Genomic DNA, 26,123 nt, shown 5'->3' with positions numbered 1-26,123 from the left:
TTTTTTTTGCCAAAAAGCCTTTTTATTATTTATTCAACAAACTTATATAGCTGCCCATCTACCAGAAGCAACTCTGGCCAGCAAAGAAAACAAAAACGCAATACAGTAAAAAGACCATTTAAAAGAATAAACAATAAACAATGTTGAGGCCCTGATCAGACTAGCATTCACCCACCAACACCCTGGCCCAGCTTCATCAACATCCTGGCTCCAGTGCCTGGTGGGAAAGCCAGGTCTTCATCACTTTCCTCAAGGCCAACATTATCCAGGTATTACCTGGAATCAAGTGCAGCTTGAGGGATCCTTCACTTTTGCAACTCAAAAGTTCACAAAGTGGATTACAGCTTCAAAATACAGTTCAAAATATAAAAAAGTTAGGATGGTCTTTTTTAAAAAACAAAAGGAACATACAATTCACAAAAGGTTATTTTATTTTATTTTATAAGATTGGTACCCACCACTGAACACAGACCCTTTGCACTTTATAATAGCCATATGGCCATCAGCAGTACAATAAAAAACATCCATTCTGTGACATCAAAAATGAGAACATAAAATAGAATCACATTTATTTATTTTATTTATCTTCCACCGAACATTCCAAGCGCTGAGGAGCCAGGAGTGGGTAGATCTCCAGTACATCAAAACCTATTTTTAGATATTCACTGTCATAGTTCTTATTTGCAGTTTTTCGGCAGTTGCAATGTGAGAAATTTACAACAGTATAAGTGGACTCAGTCGGACAGTGATGCCCATTCACTATTGTCAGTTTTCTGAATTTTAGGACTTAGGTTGCTGCTTGTATCATCACTTGTATGCTACAATGAATCAGTTTTCAGCCACCAGTCCAGCTGATTGGCTATGAATGCAGAGAAACAGTGAGCAAACAGGCTCTCTTCTGTCCAGTTGACTAGCGGTGAAGGTGGGAAGACTGTTTGGACCATCTCATAGACCTCAGCAGACCATAATTTGAGAATTGTTTATCTTGAGGCAGATGCTACAGTCCAAAAGGACAATAGAGTTTATTTAGGAACTCATGTACTTTGATAGAAAGCCTGAATCTCTTACCTTTCTACCTCCATGTTCTTGAAGAACGCCTATGAGTTTCAACCTTCCAGTTAGGTGAAAGGAAAGCAGAGCATAAAAGATGGGAGTGTCTACAGGGGACATCAAAAAAAGTCAAGGTAGTAGCTGTGACGTATGATCAAGCTGCCATCTTGACATTTTTGACCCTCCTTTCTCTATGCCTCTGCTCAAAGGTAAGGATAAAGTGGAAGTCCCTTCTTTCCTGTCCCTCTTCTGAATGTCCTTAATGTTCCAGTGGGTAAAAAGAGAAGAAACTGTATTGCTGAAGCTTCATTTCCAATAATATGTAAGAAAGCTGTACCCCGCTCATGAAGATGTTACCGAACGTAAATTCTCTTTCATCGTATGGAACAAGAACTGATACAGATAAAGGCAGAAAGCTTTTTCAGAACAGCTCTAGTCAAAATAGAAGGAAACAGAGCCAAGCTTACAGCAGCCTCCTATTTAGGAAGTTGTAGTTTAAATCAGTCCAAACCATCCAGGTGTAATCTTTGTTTCATCAAATTCATGGCAGCCCAGTTGTTGGGATTTTTCCGAAAGCAGCCAAGAAATGAACTCACTCACGCACATACATATGGAAACATAAATATTGATTCTGATTCTGCTGGAACAGAAGTTTTTCTCATGCTACTGAAAACATTTATTTTCTTGCTATTAACTTGGTAAAATTTATTGGAAAACAAACTGATACAACCTTTGCTTTTTTCTACTCTGCCAAACAAGCTTTTTTATATTGCATTTTCATATTTTACTTGCACTCATACTGGGCAAAGTTCCCTGCAATTATTACCTTCTGTAACATTTAGTCTTTAAAAGGCAAGGCACAATCAGTTCCTCTTGATAACAGTAATAAAAGTTTATGAGAGGAGATATTTGTGTATGCCTTTGTCCAAAGAGACTGAATTCTATTTCTATTTTCAGAATGTGTAGTCCTAGTGGATGGTTCATATTTATTGTTTCGTTGCCCCTCACCCAAATGAACGGCTCAGTTGCTCCATGTTTGCTCACTGGACACAGTGGTCCAAATAGCCATTTTTGTGTCTGGAGGTCTCCCAGGTGTTTTAAGGAATGCTTTTGTTGTTTATTCGTTTAGTCGCTTCCAACTCTTCGTGACTTCATGGACCAGCCCACGCCAGAACTTCCTGTCGGTCGTCAACACCCCCAGCTCCCCCAGGGACGAGTCCGTCACTTCTAGAATATCATCCATCCACCTTGCCCTTGGTCAGCCCCTCTTCCTTTTGCCCTCCACTCTTCCTAGCATCAGCATCTTCTCCAGGGTGTCCTGTCTTCTCATTATGTGGCCAAAGTATTTCAGTTTTGCCTTTAATATCATTCCCTCGAGTGAGCAGTCTGGCTTTATTTCCTGGAGGATGGACTGGTTTGATCTTCTTGCAATCCAAGGCACTCTCAGAATTTTCCTCCAACACCACAGTTCCAAAGCATCGATCTTCCTTCTCTCAGCCTTCCTTATGGTCCAGCTCTCGCAGCCATATGTTACTATGGGGAACACCATTGCTTTAACTATGCGGAGCTTTGTTGTCAGTGTGATGTCTCTGCTCTTAACTATTTTATCGAGATTTGTCATTGCTCTTCTCCCAAGGATTAAGCGTCTTCTGATTTCCTGACTGCAGTCAGCATCTGCAGTAATCTTTGCACCTAGAAATACAAAGTCTTTCACTGCTTCTACATTTTCTCCCTCTCTTTGCCAGTTATCAATCAAGCCGGTTGCCATAATCTTGGTTTTTTGAGGTTTAGCTGCAAGCCAGCTTTTGCACTTTCTTCTTTCACCTTCATCATAAGGCTCCTCAGTTCCTCTTCGCTTTCAGCCATCAAAGTGGTATCATCTGCATATCTGAGATTGTTAATGTTTCTTCCAGCGATTTTAACTCCAGCCTTGGATTCCTCAAGCCCAGCATGTCGCATGATGTGTTCTTCATACAAGTTGAATAGGTAGGGTGAGAGTATACAGCCCTGCCGTACTCCTTTCCCAATCTTAAACCAGTCTGTTGTTCCGTGGTCTGTTCTTACTGTTGCTACTTGGTCATTATACAGATTCTTCAGGAGGCAGACAAGATGACTTGGTATCCCCATACCACTAAGAACTTGCCACAATTTGTTATGGTCCACACAGTCAAAGGCTTTAGAATAATCAATAAAACAGAAATAGATGTTTTTCTGAAACTCCCTGGCTTTTTCCATTATCCAGCGGATATTGGCAATTTGGTCCCTAGTTCCTCTGCCTTTTCTAAACCCAGCTTGTGCATCTGGCAATTCTCGCTCCATGAAGTGCTGAAGTCTACCTTGCAGGATCTTGAGCATTACCTTACTGGCATGTGAAATGAGTGCCACTGTTCGATAGTTTGAACATTCTTTAGTGTTTCCCTTTTTTGGTATGGGGATATAAGTTGATTTTTTCCAGTCTGATGGCCATTCTTGTGTTTTCCAAATTTGCTGGCATATAGCATGCATTACCTTGACAGCATCATCTTGCAAGATTTTGAACAGTTCAGCTGGGATGCCGTCGTCTCCTGCTGCCTTGTTATTAGCAATGCTTCTTAAGGCCCATTCAACCTCACTCTTCAGGATGTCTGGCTCTAGCTCACTGACCACACCGTCAAAGCTATCCCCGATATTGTTAACCTTCCTAAACAGATCTTCTGTATATTCTTGCCACCTTTTCTTGATCTCTTCTGCTTCTGTTAGGTCCTTGCCATCTTTGTTTTTGATCATACCCATTTTGGCCTGGAATTTACCTCCGATGTTTCTAATTTTCTGGAAGAGGTCTCTTGTCCTTCCTATTCTATTGTCTTCTTCCACTTCTGTGCATTGCTTGTTTAGAAATAATTCCTTATCTCTTCTGGCTAACCTCTGGAATTTTGCATTTAATTCGGCATATCTCTCCCTATCACTGTTGCCTTTTGCTTTCCTTCTTTCTTGGGCTACTTCTAGTGTCTCAGCAGACAGCCATTTTGCCTTCTTGGTTTTCTCTTTCTTTGGGATGTATTTTGTTGCCGCCTCCTGAACAATGTTGCAAACTTCTGTCCATAGTTCTTCCGGGACCCTATCTACTAAGTCCAGTCCCTTAAATCTATTCTTCACCTCCACTGCATATTCCTTAGGAATATTAGTGAGCTCATATCTAGCTGATCTGTGGGTCTTCCCTAATCTCTTTAGTCTGATCCTAAACTGTGCAATAAGAAGTTCGTGATCGGAACTACAGTCAGCTCCAGGTCTTGTTTTTACCGACTGTATAGATGTCCGCCACATTTGGCTGCAAAGGATGTAGTCAATCTGATTTCGGCGTTGTCCATCTGGTGAAGTCCATGTATAAAGCCGTCTCTTAGGTTGTTGGAAGAGAGTGTTTGTTATGCAGAGTGAGTTGTCTTGGCAAAATTCTATCAGCCTATGTCCTGCTTTGTTTTGTTCTCCCAGGCCATGCTTACCTGTAATTCCAGCTGTCAGTTGACTGCCCACCTTAGCGTTCCAGTCTCCCGTGATGAAAATAACATCTCTTTTAGGCGTGTTGTCGAGTAGGTGCTGCAGATCCTCATAGAACTGCTCTACTTCAGCTTCTTCAGCATCTGTGGTTGGGGCGTATATTTGGATCACTGGGATGTTAGATGGCTTGCCCTGAATTCGAATTGAGATCATTCTATCATTTTTTGGATTGTATCCAAACACTGCTTTAGCCACTTTACTATTAACTATGAAGGCTACTCCATTTCTTCTGTGGTCCTCTTGTCCACAGTAGTAGATCTGGTGATCATTTGATGTGAAGTGGCCCATTCCAGTCCATTTCAGTTCACTGACGCCCAAAATGTCTATCTTTAATCTTGACATCTCACCAATAACCACATCCAATTTGCCCTGGCTCATAGATCTTACATTCCAGGTTCCCATGGTGTGTTGATCCTTAGAACATCGGATTCGTCGTTCATCACCAGCGCCGTCGGCCACTAGCCATCCTTTTGGCTTTGAGCTAGCTGCGTCCTCACGTCTGGGGCTAGTTGAACTCATCCTCTGTTCCTCCCCAGTAGCATTTTGACCATCTTCTGACCTGGGGGTCTCATCTTCCAATGGTATACTAACATATCTCTGGTTGTACTGATCCATTTAGTTTTCACGGCAAGAATACTGGGGTGGGTTGCCATTACCTTCCCCAGGGATTGCATTTAGTCTGACCTCTCTGTCATGACCTTCCCGTCTTGGGTGGCCCTTCACGGTTTAGCTCATGGCGTCATTGAGGTGCTCAAGCTCCACCACCATGACTAGGTAACGATCCTTTGCTGAAGAAGGAATGCTTTACATTCTATTAAAATCCATCCCTTCCCTCTAGCACATCCAACTTCTCTATTCAAAGTTAGCATCCATGCAAGATTTCAAGCCTTATAGATTCTAAGCTGCAGAATTAAGCACTATTCTATGCAGTTTAGTTGAGGAAAGCCTCACTGTGTTTGAGAGTCCACTTCCAAATAAGTGTGCATAAGATTTCAGTCATAAACATCAATCCGGTTGGGAATAAACACTATGGAACACTCTGCCCAGAGTCATTGTTGAGATGGGTAGTGGAAAAATGTGATAAATAAACAAACAAACTGAGCTTTTTTTTCTTTGTAGGACTGCTTTTTTGAACTGGCTTAATGTCATCATTAGCCAGAGAAGTTCTCCTTTTTTCTGCAAGTTCTGATACATTTTGGTGCATGAGAATTTGCTTTATACATTCTTTCCCAGGGGAGGAGAACATTAGGCCTTTTCAAGGGGGGAGAATGGCGTTCTTGCAATTATTCATTTGCAAGTTGATAAAAGTGTGTGAGGGTGTCTATGTATGAATGTCCTGCCTTTTGTTATACAAAACTCCTCAAAATCAACTTGCAGCTCATCAGTTTCCAGACATCCCAAAGGAAGCGATCAAGAGATATTGCAGGGGTGTCCACAGGGTGTGTTGAAAAAGCCAAGAACATCATTGTCTATCCATAGAAGAATGGTAGAGCTTCAGTTGTGCTATCATGGTTGCCATCTTGACTTTTTTTTATCACATCCTGCCAGTACTCTTGAGGTTATGAGACTTTTTCAGATTGGGGACTAAAGCAGGCAGGAAGGTTGCAGAGGGATGGACAGAGATGTCACAGAAAACCAGATCTTACTGGTTCTGCCACACTGAACAATAAAATCAGCTCAAATCTAGCACTAGAGGAATTTGAAAGGAATTCTCAAGCACCGTGAAAAAAAAATAGAAAAACAGAAGCCTCTTCTGCCAGAACCACCTTGCTTTGGGCATTCAGAGCTGGAAGAGAGGCCTTTCTAAAGATGCCTTCTCTTTAAAGGCTCATCATTAAGGCATGCACATAAGAATTATACACTACATTTCTCCCAAGCTATGGAGAGTTATAATGCTCAGCTGCATTTGGCTCCAACTCCTCCCATTTTTAGGGAAGGAATTATCATCTTCCTTTTCTGCTAGGCCTTTCAAATTATGCTAATTTTAATAACAGGTTTTGATGACTTTGTTTTATTCTGGATTGTTAACTGCCTTGGGTGCACTATGAGAAGAAGAGCAGAAAATAAATCAAAGGAGGAAGAGGAAGTTGGGAGACGAGCATATGATCATGGAAACTGTGGATGAATTACGACAGATGACAATAAACCTTTACAACATGCAAATACTGACTTTTTGGATTAGGCAAGCTAAACATAAAAGCTGGATGATTTGGTAATTGAAGATATCAGTGGACAATTGCAGTGGGGATTATAAAGAGGATGAGAAAACCAGAAATATCATCCCACAAGAATTCATTCTTATTTTTATTTTCCACATTTTTCCACGGCAAAAGAGACAGATAATCTTCCCTTTCTCCCTGTATGCAGCCGAAACCCGTCCCCCAGTCTAAGGGATATGTAATTTTAAAGAAGATGGGGAGCCATTTATATGAATTATAGAAAAGCTTCTGCACTTACGTTGGCTAAAATTACCATTACGGACGTTTCAGATTCTCCTATTGCAGCAGATACTCTGGACTTCCAGCTGGGTGGGAAAAGAACAAAATACTATACCACTTATTGAGGCACTTTACATGGACTTTATGACTCCCTGTAGATGGTCTGATTTTTAAATATTCTTGGGGACACAGACACGAAGGTGAAAAGGCCATTCTTATGTTAGCGAGAGTAGTCACTTTCCCATCCCTTTCATACTTTTCACAAATGTAACAAAGAACTTCAAGCAATTGGTTTTACTGTTGTGTCTCTCAGCATTTTGCCAGCAGACTCCTTCTGGCACCCTAGCAAAGAGGGGAGCTATTCTGCATTTCAATATGAATGTATCAAATGTCATGTTTTCAAACTGCTAGACAAAGCAAAATATAATTATCAGTTTTCCTAATTTTGCAATGCAGACTGGCAATAAAAAAATAGGTTGGAGAAAAGACTGCAAAAATGTGCCTGTGCCTGTGCATATATGTGTATAAAAATAATGTACAGAAATGCATTACAGTATGGAAAATTGTTTGCAAAAAAGGCTATGTATGTAAGTGATATTAGCACATTAAAATGTGTGTTATGAGAACATATTTTTATAATAGAAAACTTAGTGTGAAATTTCCAAACTTAACAAACCAAATTTGAGAAATGAGAAAACTGAATTTGACCAGTTCACAAATATGAGAAATTGACAGAAACTGATTTTGTAATATTTTTCTATCACTAACTAACAGTAGAAAAAGTCTTATCCAACTATATTCCCATACAATGCTGATTTACCAAATAAGCTTGGGCAGAAATCAAGAATTAATTTTAATAGGAAAGGAGTTTGATAAGTCTGGTAGTAAAAACAAATTCTTAGACTAAAATGAGTTTTGACATATCCTGTTTTTTAATTCTTTGTGCATTTTCCCCCTTAAGCTAAAATAAAATAGATCCCATGAACCCATGACCACAGAACCCTATTTTAGCTGTCCACAGAAAGAGTTAGGTGAACCTGATGACCACAGAATCATAGCGTTGGAAGAGATCTCAGAAATAATCTAGTCTATTCATCCCAGTCTGATATGGGATCCATTAAGGCATTTTGGAAATGAAAGGGAACATACCACTGACTCTGGAGCTCTCTGGTTCAGCACCCCAAGGGAGGCAAGACTTGCTCAGACAGTCTGGCCCAGGCACCTGATGGACCCTACTGGATTCCAGAGAGATGTTGAGGTTGTGTCAGACCCATTGGGTAGACCAGACCAGAAAATCAATTCCACAGGAAGACTTTTATTGAGACTGACCATAATAACAGAATCTTGCAAATCTGGTTGTGCTGTACTTCCTCCTCCTCCTTATACTCCAGTGATTAAGGGAGGTGTCTGACAGAGTCCCTTTCAAATGTTATCTCATTGTGAATTTAAAAATGCTTCAGTCCCAGGCTTCTGGGGGAGGTATGGTGAACAGAAGATGGTTCTGCAAAAGTGGAGCCAATGACCATGCAAAGACCAAGGAACCAGTGAGTAGACCAGTCCCCTGGAACCTCTCCAGCTAAGGAGAGTATGGGAGATTGCCCACGTGTGCTCTGGACAGCTGCTCCTTATGAGGAAACTGCAGAACAGCAGTTTTCTGCAGGTTGAGCGCTGGGAGATGATGGGGTTAGCCATCTTGCTCGCAACTGCAGCAGAGACTTTTAAAGGGCACTAAGTTTGCAAACCTTACTTTCTAACCACTTTGGAAATGGCTCATTAACTACTTCTAAGCTGTTAGAGACATTTGGAACAACAAGTCTGAAAATGCCGAGTGAGTCTGCCTTTAATCCTGGATGAAAGAAAATTTTAATCATAAACTTAAGAATTTAAACAACCTGAAATAAGCAGCAAAAAGCTAAGTAATATACTGATCTCAGAAAGTTATAAACAGACTAAGGGTCCAGATAAAATTGGAATAGTGAAACTTTTACAATAAGATTTTGGAATTAATTATGAAGTAGAAACAGCTTCTCACAGGAAATAGATCCTGTTTTGGTTTTTACAAGATATAACATAGATAAACAATTTCATGATTTCAAAAACTGGACACTAGAGGGGACTAAAGATTTTAGGTAGAGGAAAGATATACAGGCCTGTAAGATGATGCAAAACGTTCTGACAGTAAAAATACTGAAGGACACTTTTGAAGAATGGAATCAGAAAATAGTAGCCACAATATCAACAATGGCAGTAATAATATTTGCTTCTGTCAGCCTCTTGGGGTAAACCAGATAGGAATCACAACCAGATGAGCTAATTCTACTTTATTGCAAAGCTACATTGACAGAATCTTGCAATTCTCCCCCCCCCCTCATCTCCTTTACAGCCTGAGAAACTAGGGAGGGTCCCTCCTGAGCCTCTTGCCCCGCCCACTCTCCAGCTGCGGGCTATGGTGACTGTTCCTTTGGCAGCATCTCTTTGCCCAATCTGCCAAGGTCTTTCCCACATACCATTACATCTTCTGTGGATAGACTATGTCCAAAAGATGTTATTGAGGAAACGACAATAACTGTTGCCCTGTTCAGGATAACTCAGTTGTTCCTTTCCAAGGCAAAATTTTATCTGACAACATAGGGGAAAAAGTAGTAACCAGTTTCAACCATGTTTTTCTTGGCAATACAGAACTGGCTATTTTGCTCTCTCTTTGAAATGAGTTTTGATGTAGGAATTCCCCTCCCTATGAAATCCTGCTAATTTACAATAGTAAATTGAGTAAACACACACACACTCAGGGATGCCACAGAATTAGCAGCCATATTTTAAGCCAGCACGGTGTAATCGTGAGCAAACTGAATTTATTAATGTCTTGAGCAAATCAGCATTTGCTTCTGCTCTGTGAGTCATCAAGCACTGAATCCTGGAAGAATTCTGTTTGCTCTAAAAAGTATTCAAAGGTCACTTGCTCCTCAGTAATTCACATTAGATTTAAGATGAAGGATTTAACTCAGGGTGGGTAGAATGAGAGTTTTGCCATACACTTGGCAGGTCTAATAGGAATGAGTGCCAAAGGATACCAATAAATTATTCACTAGACAACTTGTTTCAAAAAGGGAGGAACCTTGGGGTATAGCTCTGGGGGGCTGTAGCAGACATTAGGTTTGGTGCTAAATAGAGTCCAGATCCAAATAGCATGCAAATCTGGTTTTCTTGCTGTCTGTATAATCTATCACCAGACTGTGTAATTCCATCATCACCCTGGAAACAGACCCCAGATCCTAACCCTATTGCTGGAGCTGATTTTGCCTGCTCCTACCAGTAGTTGATTCTTCCAAACAAAGGTGCCATCAAGACCTTCTTGGAATGTCATCAGGATCATAAGATTATCTCTCATGCCCTTGGGGATACTTTTCAGAACTTGTAGAAAGTAAGAAAGATGACCTTGTCAGAAATATGCAAGAACCATTACCTAGGCAAAAGGGGCTGGAACGTTTTGCAAGTCCAGAGTGAGATAATATTTGGAAGCAGCTCAGGCAGATGCCTCCCTGATTCAGTGGAGTATAGGAAGGGGGAGGAGAAGCAGCACAATCAGACTTTCAGGGTTCTGTTATTATAGCCATTATAATATAGTTTATAGTATAAACTATAAGCTTTGGCCTTCCTGCGGAGTTGATTTATGGGTCTGGCCTACCTAATGGGGCTGACAGAACTAGTTTGGCAAGGTCAGAAGAGAACAGTCTGAAACCAGATTAGTCTATTACAAAAGGTCATGTGGCAATTGTTCCTTCTGACCAAAAGTGTGAGTCTTCTAGTCTGTTGGAAAAAGAGGTGCAAGGTGAATCTTGATTTTACTATAAACAGGGCTTGTATTTTATACTTGGCAGTCACTGGAATTCTTTCTTAATGGCTTTCCTAGCTCTTCCAATAAACTTCCTTATCAGAGATCCTCGTAACTGAATCATGGTCTGCACAACTTCTGTGGAATCAGCCAAGGGAAGCCTGCAGGTAGAATTAAGCATTAATTTAGGCCCTTGTAGAGGCATGATAAATGATGGTTACTTAGAATTCCCCTGGAGACATTTTTGTCAATGCTAAGAAGAAATTCACCAATTGGGTAGCAGTGAGGGAGAAAATGGAATAGATTCTCAGTGGCATACTTTTAGTTTTTAGTTTTTCCTGACAGTTGAATCCTGGACCAATTTTTGTTTATGGGCACCTGGGTACCTATGAGAGGGGTACAAAACCCCTGCATGAAATTCCTCCAGAAGCTGGAGGAATTTCTACACTGAAAACCTTCTCAACTCAGAGTAGCCATATCCAGTTTCAGAGTTTGGAACAAAATATCCACTTTGATATTTCAAGACTTCCTCTGTTAGGAACTATGGAAACCACAACCAAGTCCTTGCTCCCTCATTTTTCAGTCCAAGACCCCCAAAATAGATGAAACAATTCCATAGAAAACAACATAGGCAACCTTAAAGCAAAAAATAAAGGTATTTTTTGAAGCCAGCCTGAACAATATTTACTTAAAAAAAACACATCTCCTATTTTTGGAATAGTTTGGGTGTCAGATAGCACTCAGAATGCAACACCAACCCATCTACTTCTGAAGAGGCAAGAACATATTTCAAATTTGTTCCAAATGTATTGTTCCATACATATTGGCCATTTTTGCCCAACATGCTTAACTAGGACAAGGGCCATGCTAGTGTGACATAAAAATCCAGTCAGCACTGAAGTAGAAAGTAGAACACCCCTTGGATTGTTTGGTATACTTTTCTGGTAATTAATGGGAAACAAAAGGTTAGCCCTTTCTTCCCACTGCTAGACACAGAGATGAGAGCCTAGAACAGCCCTGTGATAACAAGGCTTCTCTAGGCCCTCCATTTCACTCCTCGCTGCAGGTGTATGAAGGGGTGACTTGGAGCAGAAAGCAAGTGAAGAAGGACAGGCTTTCCTCACTTCTCATTTGGGTAGCTCTGATCACAATTGAGCCACCACAAATTATATTTGTTGCAACAATTTTTTTAAATGATAGCTGGCTGGTCTAGATAATACAGAAGGCTTTCCTGTAAAATATAAGGAAAGATGGCTGCTCCTATACAGCTTTGCCCTGGATATAAATTGTATTCTGTTAGACTCCAACCTGCCTGAAGTGTTCCGATGGGCTTTTTGTTCTGAGCTTGAAACAAAACCTCATGCACAGCCCTACCTGATATGGGAATGAATGAGTTCAGTATGAGCAAAAGGGCCGGGATTCAGAAGCTAAACAACACCGGGTCCAATGAGTACTTGGAGGGGAGAACTGTGGGGAACAACAGGGCTGTAGGTCAGATTGGGAATATGGAAGAAGTTTCACTTTGGAGAATACCGTGGACAGCCAAGAAAACAAACAAATGGATCATCAAACAGATCAACCCAGAGTTCTCACTTGAGGCACAAATAACCAGGTTCAAATTAACCTACTTTGGACATGTTATGTGAAGACCCAGCTCTCTGGAGAAGGCTCTAATGCTGGGAAAGGTGGAAGGAAAGAGAAGAAGAGGATGACCAGCAGCAAGGGGGATGGACTCAGTTACAGTGGTGATGAGTGCGCCTTTGGAATTGCTGAAGGACCAGGTTAGGAGAAAATCATGGAGAAAATTACCTCTATGGTTGCTAAGAGTTGACAACAACCTGATGGCATGGAATCATCATCATCAATCATCATCCCTTTGGAACTGTTGCCAAAAAGACCGTATCTGTCATGAGCACTGATGGTGAGCGGGAGATGGCCCCTATCCAGGGGGGGGAAAACGCATGCATAGTAGTGAGGAGTTGAGCAGCCATTCAAAGAGACACAGAACAGACCCGCCTTGACTTTTGGGGTTTATCTGTATGGGTTTTCTCAAACTTCTTCAGTTTGGTAGGATTTTCTGTCTACTGTAGCAGTAATAAAACACTAGAGACTTATTCCTCATCTTGGCATGGTTCCTGCTTGTCAGGACAGTATTGCTGTGTTCGTGAAATAACTAAGTGAACTGTGCCTGACTTGAAGGAGACATACTTGTTACCTTTGAACACTTGAATATTTTTGTTTTGAATATTTCAAAACTGTCTGGTCTGATTGGAGGGGAACTTCTCTCTCTCTTTCTCTCTTTTAGTTTTCTACATGCGTATGGACTTGCAAAATCCAGTCAAGGATGTATTGTTACTCAACAACTTCCAGGAATGCATACTACTACATATCTATAAAAGAGATACTTGATATTGGTTAGGAGGTAACAGTATACAGCCTACATGGGTCTGAGATTGTAATCCAAGAATGCTCTTCCAGATTCTTCAGCAGATCATGGTTCTCATTTTGTCTGAAGGATACTGTTGGTAATTATTACATAACAAATAGCATTCTTTGTTTCCCCCTGCCGAAAGCTGACATCTGGTGGTTGAGAAAGTCATGGCTTTTCATCAGGAAAACATTTTAGAGTTCTCGGATAAAAGTTGAGAGAATGTTGACCAGATTAGGACAGTCTTCTTCAAAGTACATTGCAGCTCTTGGAGTTCCCAAGTCAGCAGAGCTTCTTCTGGGAGATGCCTTCACAATCTTGGCTGGACAAGAACAAGTCCTCAGATGAAACCTTGTGTGATCTAAGGCTGCCACCAAATTCCACCTACAGAAACATCTAAGGCAACATGAGATATTCCTCCCCGAGATAGAATGGCAAGAAATGTGAATGAAACTGATTGATTTGATAGTGTAAATGGCCCCTTCTAGATATACAGTTAGATAATAACCTTGTGAAATTCATCAGGAAAGGGGAGGGAAGAGCTCGGGGGAGGAATGTGTATTTCTAAAAGGATATGTTCCTAAACATTTCACCTGATTATCAGAAAATATGTGACCACATGCACACACACACGCACACACACACAAATTTGAAATTGTCTAGGCTTTTAGTAATCAATTTAACAAATTAACATACATTAAGAGCATCTATATTTACTGAGAGCAGCATATGCTCTTTCCCCCCCTTCAGCACTGGTTTCATCATCAAAACTACTGTGCTCTATTGTAGAAATCATGGGAAAAATTAACAAAATACTCCAATATTGTATTACGAAACGCATAGCCTATAAAGCAGGACTCTTCGCCTGTTTGATAATCTGCCCCTAATTTACAGGGCCTTGAGATTTATTGCTCTGCAGCTTCACATGTTATTGTGCTCCATAAGTTTTTTTTTTCCAATGTGCACATATATTAAGGGGTGGAGTTTTTATCACAATGCATCTTGTTGATGTTGACTATCTCCCCCAATGGATGGTTAAGTTTCAAGCACTCTAAGAAGAAGAGAAGAAAAGCCAAAGCCTCTTTTTGCAGAGGATGGATACTTTTAAGAAATTGCAAGGGAGATTTCAGCACAGCATTTCTGCTTCCATTAAAAAAAAGAAAAAATCCAACACCCTTCAATAGTGAGTAAAAAACAGGTCCCAAACTTCAGTCCAACTCTTTCCAAACAATGATATCATTACATCATAACTTTGTGTGCACACGTTTTGTCCACCAGTGGATGAAAAAAAAAGAAAACACCTACCTCTTGCTGTGAAAAACAACACAGCCTTGACTTTTAGGGGTCAGGTTATAAGGAAATGTACAGCCCGGATTTCAGAATGCCACCATGATAATCAGCTACTTTCAGAAGTATTTGCTGGCCATGCTTGATTTTGAACTTCAAAGCCAGTATACATTATTTACCTGCTGATGTTGCCCCAAGGGCTGTACTGGAAAAAAAATCGTTCATCTTCTGCTGCAGCAGAAGAGATGGGCCTTGTTAAATGTTGCTCTAGGTATCTGCCTGGAGATATCTAAGTGGCCCAGTCAGACCTCATTTCTCCCTGCCTGACATTGACAGGCTGCGAAGGACATAGAATACAGATAACACGATCTGCATGGACTTCAGTGCCGGTAAAATTGTTTGCAGATGTCTCACAGCTGTACAAGATACCTTTGCTTCATTTGAAGCTGGCTGTAAATTGAGTTGTGTAATGTACCTGCCCCAGCAATTTTAATTTAGGGGATATTAGTACAGTCCATATGCATAGAGCTCATATATTATTATACAAAGAGGAGTTTGCTTTGGGTTTGAAGAGTCTCAAGGGAAGCACTGTTAAATTTATGGTAAGGCTGGGTTATAGCGAGAAGGCTGGGGAATAGGACAAAAATCTTGCATTGATTTGGAGAGCTCTAAAGTATCCAATAAATAATTTTAAAACAGAAATCTCTTTCGGACTATAATAAAATGTTTTATTAGATGCATTTTCTCTCATATGTATGATATTCATGATCAGTGAATGGTTTTTCTAATTTTACATATTTAGGGAAAACGTTTGCATCAGATTATCTTTTCAGGGGAGTTTCTAAACATCCAAGGTCATAAGTGTTCTATGGAACGTTGGCCTCCAATGCTTCCCTGTGACTGCACATTGTAGGAGCAGGTTGGTGGTGGTAGAAAGTTGTCCTTAAGGATCACTGGTTTGCTAGGCTTCATCTTCTTATTTAGGAATCCCTAATGAGTTCCTAACAAGCTTCAGAGCTCTCTGGAACAATTTGTCAGCCCTTAGACAAATCCTGAGATTGGCTATTGGCCAAATCCTGAGACTGGCCATTCTTGAGGTTCTCCTGCTGGTGCCCGGCAGGGCTAGAGACTTGTGAAGTTGGGAAAGCCAAGCCAAAACTCATGTGTCAAAATGGGCAGATGTAGAAGGAAGAGGCCAAAGGTATCAGATGTGGCTGAAGGCATTCAGCTTCCAGATCAGTAAGGCCATGCTCTACATAAAAGGTAGAGATGCCCTTGAACTGCGATTAATGCCTGGTGACTATATAGGCACACCCATATTGTTGGCAATACTATGGAATTATGCTGTAATATTATCCTCTCAAATTTCAGTTGTGTCTTTGCCCAAAATGAACAGCCCAGTTTCCAGGTATTTGAAGTTAAGAACACAGTGAGAAGAGTTTTGTGCAGCCTAGAATAAAACTAGGACACTTTAAGAAAAAAAAGAAACTCAGAATATTCTACCCCCAGATATGTAGGGAGTCCATATCACAATGCCTCTCTTTTCTTGCTATCCCAGCACAATGTGGGATACAATGCATCCCTCTTCTTGCTATCCCAGCACCACAATGAAATGTAGCCACTGTAGCATTGCTCATCCTGGTTTAACCCAAGTGGACAATCAGCTGTCAGCATTGTCCCCTAACTGTAGCTTCTGAATACTTTTAACACCATCACCTATAGTCCCCTCATGATAATCATGCATGGAGGTACTGAGGGTGTACAAGACTGTTGAGGCCCAATTTTGTCAAGAAAATTTACTAATTTTTTTAAAAAAAACAACTAGACATGAAATGCCACTTCCTTACACCATCTAGAAGTAGGTGGACTGAGGAGCATTCCTAAACTATGGGCATGTTCTCAAGTGGGTTTACAGTATTCTTACAGGTAAGTTAGAGGAGTCACCCATTAATTACACTTCCTCCAGGTCTGAAATTTAAGATGCTAGACTTCTCTACAAGCTCTCCATAAAAAGTATGAAGAATGAAGTTTGTATGCTGCTACTTTTAGCATGGTTTAAGAAATTTGGTCATTCACTTCACCAATACTCCACATCAGATCTCCCTGGTTCCATCCAGAGCCATCAGAAATATCTGGCCAGATGCCCTGCCCAATCACTTTCATCTCATCCTAGGAGACACCATGCTTTAGTTATCTGGATATGATTAATTTATTACAGGGTATCCTTCCTCAGTGTGGTTCCCCACCAGATATTTTGGGACTACAACCCAAATTCCTAGCCACCATAATCAGCTTCCTCCAAATGGCATCATCAGAACATGGTGGAACTACACCTCCTACAAATGCCAGTGAGCACCAGACTAGAAATACACTTATAGGGAAAGCAAGGGAACGTTGAGTATGCCAGATTGTGTCCTTTTCTCCTAGTTTTGGAACAAATGCTAGGAATCTTACCCATTTAAGTAACTGCCAATAGTCAATAATAGATCCCTGGGACTATCTGGATATTCAGAATATTGGAAGGGATATGCAAGAACATGAGACCGCATATAACCTACGCAGTTTTGCAGTTTGCAGTTGCACTAATAGTTGTAAACTGTCCTAACAGTCAGAAATCACGCTGAGACGAGGAGTAGGTCTCTGGTGTTTGTTACTGCTACATTAAACAGAATCCTAACAAACTGAAGAAGCACGGGAAAACCCAGACAGATAAACCCCAAAGGTCAAGGTGGGTCTGTTCTGTGTCTCTTTGAATGACAGCTCAAATTCTCTCTACTACGCATGCGTTTTCCCCCCTGGATAGAGGCCCCCTCCTGCTCGCCATCAGTGCTCATGACATAAACAATAACAAGAGAAGCAACTTGATATAAGCTAAATTTAGGATACAGATGTTGAATTTTTAGTAGGCTGGCAGTGGTGGGTGTTTTAGTATATTGTATCAGTATATTACATACCATTTCCTCTTCTCCCAGCTATCCAAACAAACAAACAAGAGAATCAGAAGACTTGGAGCAAATACATTCATATCAAATAGAAAATCCATTTTTCTTAGCATAAATTTCAGGATGCCTTGATATAGACTATGTACAAAGGTCCCAGCATTTCAGTTCTTTACATTATCACCTACTGTGATTGTCTGGGAATAGTTTTGTTTTTTTGTTTTTTAAGACAAGAAAAAGAATGGAAAAAAAATGGTGGGAAAAGGAAGAACGTTCATTGGAAACTTTTTTCTCAAAAATATTATGCAATTGAATTACTCACACCAAAGTCAATTTACATAACCAGAAGGGGCAGAAAAAAAGGGAGGTTAAACATTATGTACTATTGCAGTCCAGATTTCTGAATAATGTTCCAGCTGAAATTTTCAGTGATCAATTGCTTATTCTCATATAGAAAGAGAGATAAGTTTTTCAGAACATTGGACAAAAAAATGCTTGAAATGCATTAGACTCAGATAAGGGTGGAGAAGGTGAGCTTTCCTATAACTCAGCCCTGCTATCTGCCCCCACAATAGATGGTGGGGATCAAAGCTACACATCTGCGTATGCAGATGCTTGGCAGAGGCCACCCTCTGCACAAAATCAGCTCTCTTCCTCCTTATTTCATAAAAAATAATTTTAGGAGAACCAAAGACAACTCTTTGGAACTGCTTCAAGAAATTGGCCACCTGGGGAGCCCACGGCTTGCTTCTATTTTTATGGAATCTGCAGAGGGAGGGAGGGAGGGAGGGAGAGAGAGAGTCTTCTACCAAAACCTGGGATGGGGTCATCAGTGTCAATGTTTTAGCAGAAAAAAAATAGTAGATGTTTCCAATTAGGTAAAAGCCAAACCTCCATAGAGCATGGCTTTAACTCGAATCATGCACCCCCACCTTCTCGTAACATCACGTTTTCTGCATCAGAAAAGTGGTTGTGACAGCTGCACCATGCAGGTGGTATCACAGTCAATAAATTAGACAGCTTTTTAGAGATGCTCGGGATGGGTGTCCTGGGAATAATTAATTTTATCACTGGAACTTTGACCTCAAAGCACTTTCCATTGCCACAGGAATTTCTGCAGGTGCAAGCTGTTAAGACAGGTAGGGCTGAGAGTGAGAGTGGAGCTGAGGCCAGGGCCTAAGGCTTACTGGGGTGCAAAAGAAGGAGGGGGAAACAGCCTCAGGTAACATTGCGAAGATTTGATTGGCTCCCCTCTTGCCCAGATCTTCTAGGAAATCCTCAAGGCTACTGAGATAAAGAATTGCGAGCCCAACTGCAGGCCAGATGCAAGATGCTTCCATCACAGGCCGCTATCTAGGAGGTGGTTAAAAAAGTCAAGAGTGGGGTCATGACGGTGATTTGATTTTTATGTGCAATGCACCATCATGGCTGCCCTCATGAATTCTTTGACCATGCTCTGGGTATACCCTGCAACCATCCTAGGCCCTGTGCCAGGATAAAACTGTGCACATGAAACATATTTCTTTGGAGTCCTTGGTGCTCTCTGAGCTTGGCTGTTTGCTTGCAGACGTTTCATTGCCTGACTAAGTAACATCATCAGTGCTGGTGAGTGTGGGGTTTTGCTCCCTGTTGATATACAGTAGCTTGCCCTGCCTGTGTTGGTGGGGGTGTGGTTTCCTCCTTGGTAGTTCCTTGATCAGGATATTGTTTTCCTCTTGATTGTTTGTCTGCTCGATTGTTTGTTTCCTTGCTAGTTCCTTGATTGGGGTATAGCCTAATCAAGGAACTACCAAGGAGACAAACAAACAAGCAGAAAACAATACCCTAATCAAAGGACTACCAAGGAGGAAACCTCACCTGTAAATAAACAGGGAGCAAACCCCACACTCACCAGAACTGATGTTACCTAGTTAGGTGATAAAACGTCTGCAAGCCAACAACCAGCCTCAGAGAGCACCAAGGACTCCATAGTTCAACCCTGAGCTACAGAGATGCTCTTCTATTGGTACATATTTCTTTCTCATGGATGGTTGTTGCATTTTGCGTGGGTTAAGATATCTCCCATTCTACTCTTGAAACAAAATCCACTGTGAGGGACAAAATTCACCTGTTTCAATTTGCCTGTAAAAAGGGAGTGAAATATTATTTACCACACTTGTTTGTGTGTGTTTGGGGCGGGGTGGGTGGGCATCAGTTGTCATTCTGAGTATTCAGAAACCCTCTCTGTATATCCAAAATGGACCATTTCTGGTTCTGGGTGATTCTGGGTTAATGTGTCAGTGGAGCCCTGTGGGATTTCTTTTTACAGGCTGTTTTTGTCATGTGGTTATGTTTTCACTTGTTTAAATTTATATACTAGATGTTGTAAGCTGCTCAGAGTCTTCTGGAATGGGGCATCTATAACAAATTCAAGCAACAACAACAACAACAATTGTGAGAGGATGAATATCAGTGAGGGGGGATGCACTACAGCAGAGAAGGCACACTTCCTGGGTCCCACAAGATGACATTAATTGACAGGACCCAGAGCTCGCCCACCCTGCCTGAGTGTACCACCTAGGCAGAGTGAAATGGAGATAAGAGGTCCCTCAGATAGTTTTGCATTACGATTGGTCAGAGGGCTTTCAGTGGGCTGCTTCTCTGTGTCCCTTACCCTCCAAGGAATCCCTGCCCAAACGCTACCCCTTTCCTTGAATGCCACAAGAGAAAGGTCTCCTTCATGTCTTCACTTTTGCCTTTACTTGCATTTTCAAAGATCAGATGTGGGTGCCAGTATTTTTCCCCACCGCTGTAGCACAGCAGAGACACCAGTGACCTATGTCATCCTACCATTGACAACGGTGATGGATGATGATGAGATTGCATCTATCACCTTCCCTGCCTGCCATCTTAGAAAAAGGAAGTAGATGGCAAGGCATGTATCACAATGTCCTATCACTAATTATGCAACCTAGATGTCAGCAGTGGGTAGTACAATGCCAATTACATAATCCCATCGTATGTGTGGTGATATCATGATGCATTGTTGACATTCGATGTCCTCATGGCTTATTATGTATGCAACTGATGGCCATGACACCATGTAGGGCATCGCTAACTTCTTTTTTTATATATAATTTTATTGGAAGGTTTAAAAAGGAAGATAAAAACTAATACTAATATAAAATAAGGAAGAAAAAAGAAAAAGAATGAAATCAAAGACAAAGCTAAAAGCAAGAAAGGAAAAAATAAAAGAAAAATAGAAAAATAGAAAAAAAAGAAAAAAATACAAAGAAGTAGCTTCTGAACTTTACAGCAGTTATAAGTACAATTATAAATTTACCCCTTTCTCTAAAGTTACATCATGACCCTCTTCTTTCTATAATCTGTCTTGTCTAATCATCAAAATGATAAATCATAAGTTGATTTTTTCTTGTTTTACGCAAAACGTCTGTAAGGGGTTTTCAGTCAGCAATAAACGTAGATATTGTCTTTTCTCTAATCAAAGAAATCAGTTTAGCCATCTCAGCAAGTTCCATGATCTTCACCAACCGTTCTTCCATTGTGGGCATTGCCAAATCTTTCCATCTTTGTGCATATAATAATCTCACTGTGGTTATCATATACAAAAACAAAGTTCCATGACTTTTTTCCAACTGTTTGCCCATCAATCCCAAAAGAAAGACCTTTGGTCTCAATTTTATTTTAATCTTTAAAATCCTCTGAATCAGTATACGTAGTTGAATCCAAAATTTTCTACCTTTTTACACATCCACCAAGCATGATGAAATGCCCCTTCTTGTTGTTCACATTTCCAACATGTATTTGAAGTGCCTTTATACATTCTAGACAGTTTCTTTCTCTTTAAGATTATAACATAGTGTAAATTTCAATCCTTTCAGCCACATATTTCCATCCATACATTACAACCAAATTTTTTAGCCCACTATCATACGGGCATTACTAACTCCCATGGCTCTTCCCCTGATCTTTGTGTCGGCAAGAAATGGGACACAACTACCAAATGGGCAGAAATTGCAAAGCAGAGGAGGAACTTCATATGTCAAAGGAACTCAGAAATTTGCTTTTATTCCTTTTATTGTACTTTAATCTTTCTCCTGCCAACCTAGCAGTTCGAAAACATGCAAATGTGAGTAGATTAATAGGTACCGCTTTGGCAGGCAGGTAACAGCGTTCCGTTTAGCCATGCCGGCCACATGACCATGGAAGTGTCTACGGACAAACGCTGACTCTTCGGCTTTGAAACGGAGATGAGCACCGCCCCCTAGAGTCGGACACGGCTGGACTTAATGTCAAGGGAAACCTTTACCTTTACCTAATCTTTCTTTATTCTAGTTTTATTGTAAATCACCCAGAGTTGCTCTTTGAGTGAGATGGGTGGTGACTAAATTCTAAACAAACAAACAAACTCAGCCATTGGGGTTTACATAGCATGGTTATTACAGCTCAGTGTGTTGTGTGAATCCCACCGTATTTGGGCTGCAAAGGTCCGGATGGCCATTAGATGGCAGGGTTGGAATTTTCTCTATTCCATGCTATTGGCATTTGGATTTATCTGCAGCCCGAGATATGGTTGTCCTAACCCAGCCTGCTTTGGATTGTATTCAGCAAAACATAAAGAAGGCAAAGTGCAGCTCAGCTCTGTGTGAAGTTTTCTGTAGTTACATAGATACAATAATCTAAAGTTACATTTCTCTGCATAAAGCTTAAAAGCAGCCTGTCAAGATGTTAGGCAAATCTCTGACTTGGTGAAGATGCCCTCTTTTGGTACTGACTGGGTGGTCAAAGAAGCAGCTTAATATGCCAAATCTATGCCTATAAGATCCTTTTTAAAGGATCTTTGTTGTTGTTGTTTATTCATTCAGTCACTTCCGACTCTTTGTGACTTCATGGACCAGCCCACGCCAGAACTTCCTGTCAGTCGTCAACACCCCCAGCTCCCCCAGGGATGAGTCCGTCACCTCTAGAATATCATCCATCCATCTTGCCCTTGGTCGGCCCCTCTTCCTTTTGCCCTCTACTCTCCCCAGCATCAGCATCTTCTCCAGGGTGTCCTGTCTTCTCCTTATGTGGCCAAAGTATTTCAGTTTTGCCTTTAATATCATTCCCTCAAGTGAGCAGTCTGGCTGTACTTCCTTATATCTATCTTATTCTTTTAAGAATAAGAAGACTATTTTACTGTCTTCTGAAAATTCAATTTAATTTCTACCCAGGGTTTTCATTCTCTCTGGTACAGTACTTGCAGGCTGCTATATAAACTGTTTTCCTCTTGGAGCTTAAAGTTTTGTTTTTCCTTTGTGGTATATTCTTCTTTCAAATCTGTAAATGATTACAGTTTTATTTTACGAAGAGCACTATACGCATTCAATTAATAATAGCATTAATAATGTATTTACAATATAGCAATACCACCACATGCTCAAAACAGCATGAAATAAAGCAGCAATAATACAATGCATAACAATAGCGGACCAATGTGGAGTGAGAAAATGGAGCTTAAGACATACAGGTAGTCCTCACTTAACAACCACAATAGGGACCAGAATTTTGGTTGCTAAGTGAAGCAGTCATTAAGCAAATCCAACCCAACTGTACAAGCTTTTTTGCAGTGGTTGTTAAGTGAATCACTGTGGGCGTTAAGCAAACCACATGTTCGTTAAGTAAATCGTGCAGTTTCCCATTGATTTTGCTTGCCAGAAGCCAGCCGGGAAGGTCGAAAATGGCAATCACATGACCATGGGACACTGCGATGGTCATAAATGCGAACTGGTTGCCAAGCACCCAAACCGTGATCATGTGACCATGGGGGTGCTGCAATGGTCATAAGTGTGAGGACCGGTCGTAAGTTGTTTTTTTCAGCAGAGGTGTAAGTCTGATCTGTCACTAAACAAATGGTTGTTAAGAGAGGACTACCTGTACTCATCCAACCTGAAATCTCCAGAAGTGTTGAACTATAATTCCCAGAATTCTTTTGGCCACACTGACTAGGCCAATACCATCAAGAGTCTTCAGATGCAGGTAAGGCTGATCTAAGACTATCCAAATGAAAAGTACTACTAAAATATGCGACTTTTGTCTTGGTGCTAATAATGGAATAAAATTAGCTCCAGAGAAGGTATTTCAGAGTTCAGGTACCAGATACCCCCCCTCCCCTCTTCCCCAGAGCCATTTCCTTGTTGAAAAACACATTTTCTGATAAAAACAGTATTTGCAGAAGAATATTGGCTGACTGCAACAAGGGATACAAACATTGGAACAGTCAGGCATGCGGCGCAAGACCAAACAGCATTTCATTCTGTTAGGGTCACCATGAGTCGTAAACGACTCGACAATGACTAACAACAACAACATTGGCTGACGATTTCAGCATGCTTTATCTTTAGAATTTTTAAAGTCATTTTTAGCACCACCTAGTGCTATCTAGGAGCAAATGAAAAATGCAGAAAATCCTGTTTTTATTTCCTTACATAGACTTTTGTCCACAAGAGGTCACCATTGATCAATCAATGCTAAACATTTCCCAACTTGAGTTTAGAGCAGTGTTCCTCAAGCTCAGCTACTTGAAGATGTGTGGACTCCAACTCCCAGAATTCTGGGAGTTAGAGTCCACACATCTTCCAGTTGCTGAGCTTGAGGAACACTGGTTTAGAGGTTAAAAATGGAGGTGTGGTGGATCAGAGCAAAAATGCCAAAGAATCTAGGTGGTTAATGTTGGAATACAGTTTGGGGATAGATCATCATGGAGCAAATCTATCTACGTGGTTGCTAGGAGTCGAAAATGACTTGATGACATATAACCAATAGTGTTCTGAAAGAACGGGCTGGTCTCTGAGAAGCATCTCCTCTCTCTCCTATTGAAATTGCTGACTCCTATGTATGTTTTTACCCCACTGAAGCACAAACAAGACTTCACACCCAGTGACACAATGTTTTGCTCCAATAACTGAAGGTCAAATTTCATTTTCATTGTGCAGCAAGTTTAATTTGACCTTAATTCAGTTAATTGACTGAATTAAGAAGAGAGGAGCACTTCAATCATCTCTTATCCAAAATTTCCCTGCTCAAAAGTGCTTGACCACAAACTTCTCTTTTTAAAAAACAAGAAAAAGCCACAACATAACAAGAGAAGCATTCTTAGAATGAAGATAATGCCAGAGGCTGCATCTTAATTTGCATCTTTCCAATTTAGTATACTGTTCTTTAAAAGATTCTTTTGAGTATAGTATATTTAGTTTAGTATATTGTTCTTTAGAAGACTCTTTTTAGGTCATGAAAGCAAGAAGTCTGGGAAGAGGAGGCAAGAGGGGGCCTATTCATGCCCACAAGTCCCACATTGCTGATCCTGCTCAAACTCTGCGTAGCCTTCTTCCACTTCGGCACTTCTATTTATTCCGGATTGCAATCTGATTTCAAAAACGGTTTAATGGGTTTTAGATGTTCATTGGATGAAAACTTAGTCTTTGATGTGGTTGCTAGTTTCTAACTGTGTTAACGGTTTTTAGAAAGATTGGTAATGAAATGCTGTAACAAAGGATTCCTACCATCTCTGACCATAGCTTGGGTCAGTGGGAGTTGTAGTTTAAAATAATTGGAGAAATCCAGGATAGAAGAAAGGTGTTCAGATATGTATCTAACAAGTCTCAGTTGGGATGAAACTGATCACATATGCCCCTTTGTGGTCAACGTAACTGAAAACACATAGGACTTTCACAGCTTTCCAAATGCAGCAGTTTAATAGATGATTTCTAAGTCTAGTTCAACCTAAACTGCTTTGTGTTCTTCACAGTTTTAAGTCAGTGTAACTTCTCCATGGATTTAATAATTTTCTTCCCTTTCTTTGAAAATCCATGTTGGGTTATGCTCACATTCAGACATGAAAGACAGACCACATACTTAACATGCATGCGTTTGTCCCAACATTTTGATGTTGATTGAAGCACATGTCGATAGGGAATTTCCAACATCCTACTAGACTATAGTTCCAAAAATTATCTTATTACCTCCATAATATTATGGAAGTAATAAGAGCTGGGTGCAGATGGCCAGCCAAAATTTGCCAAATTTCTGGGCTGAGAAATTGGAGGCACCCTCTCTCTGAATTTCTCCAGGGAAAGCAGTTTTCAAGAGGCAGGAGTGTAGGAGAAGAATTTTCTAAAGTATAGCCTGTACTAAAAACACACGGGAGAAATTCCTTCCTGAAATAGATGGCAGCATGTGTGTCCTGATGTCTTCACATAAATTATATCATTCACATAATTTGTACATAGAGATCATGATACGCATGACATCACTTGACCTTGTCTCCCTTGTCTCCCTCTGCCCTCACCCCCAGACACACATGATACCGATGTCTCCCCTTGGGAATTGGTATGAAAGTCAGAGAGGCTACAGGTCTTGGAGAGAGAATTGTACAATGAAAAACAAGACACTCCCCCATATTCCTTGGCCAACTCATCCCAAAATGTACAAGAACACTGCATCTCACCCCTGAGAATTTCTCCAAAATTCTTTTCTCCTTTGAATTTGAACTGGGAGGAAAGAACGCAGGAGATTGTTCCTGCCCAGCATCTGCTATAGCAGCATTTCTCAACCTTGACAACTTTAAGATGTGTGGA

The sequence above is a fragment of the Candoia aspera genome, chromosome 8 (assembly GCF_035149785.1).
Source record: "Candoia aspera isolate rCanAsp1 chromosome 8, rCanAsp1.hap2, whole genome shotgun sequence".
In the NCBI taxonomy this organism is placed as follows: Eukaryota; Metazoa; Chordata; class Lepidosauria; order Squamata; family Boidae; genus Candoia; species Candoia aspera.
The sequence above is the reverse complement of the archived record's forward strand: the minus strand, read 5'-3'. Positions refer to the sequence as shown.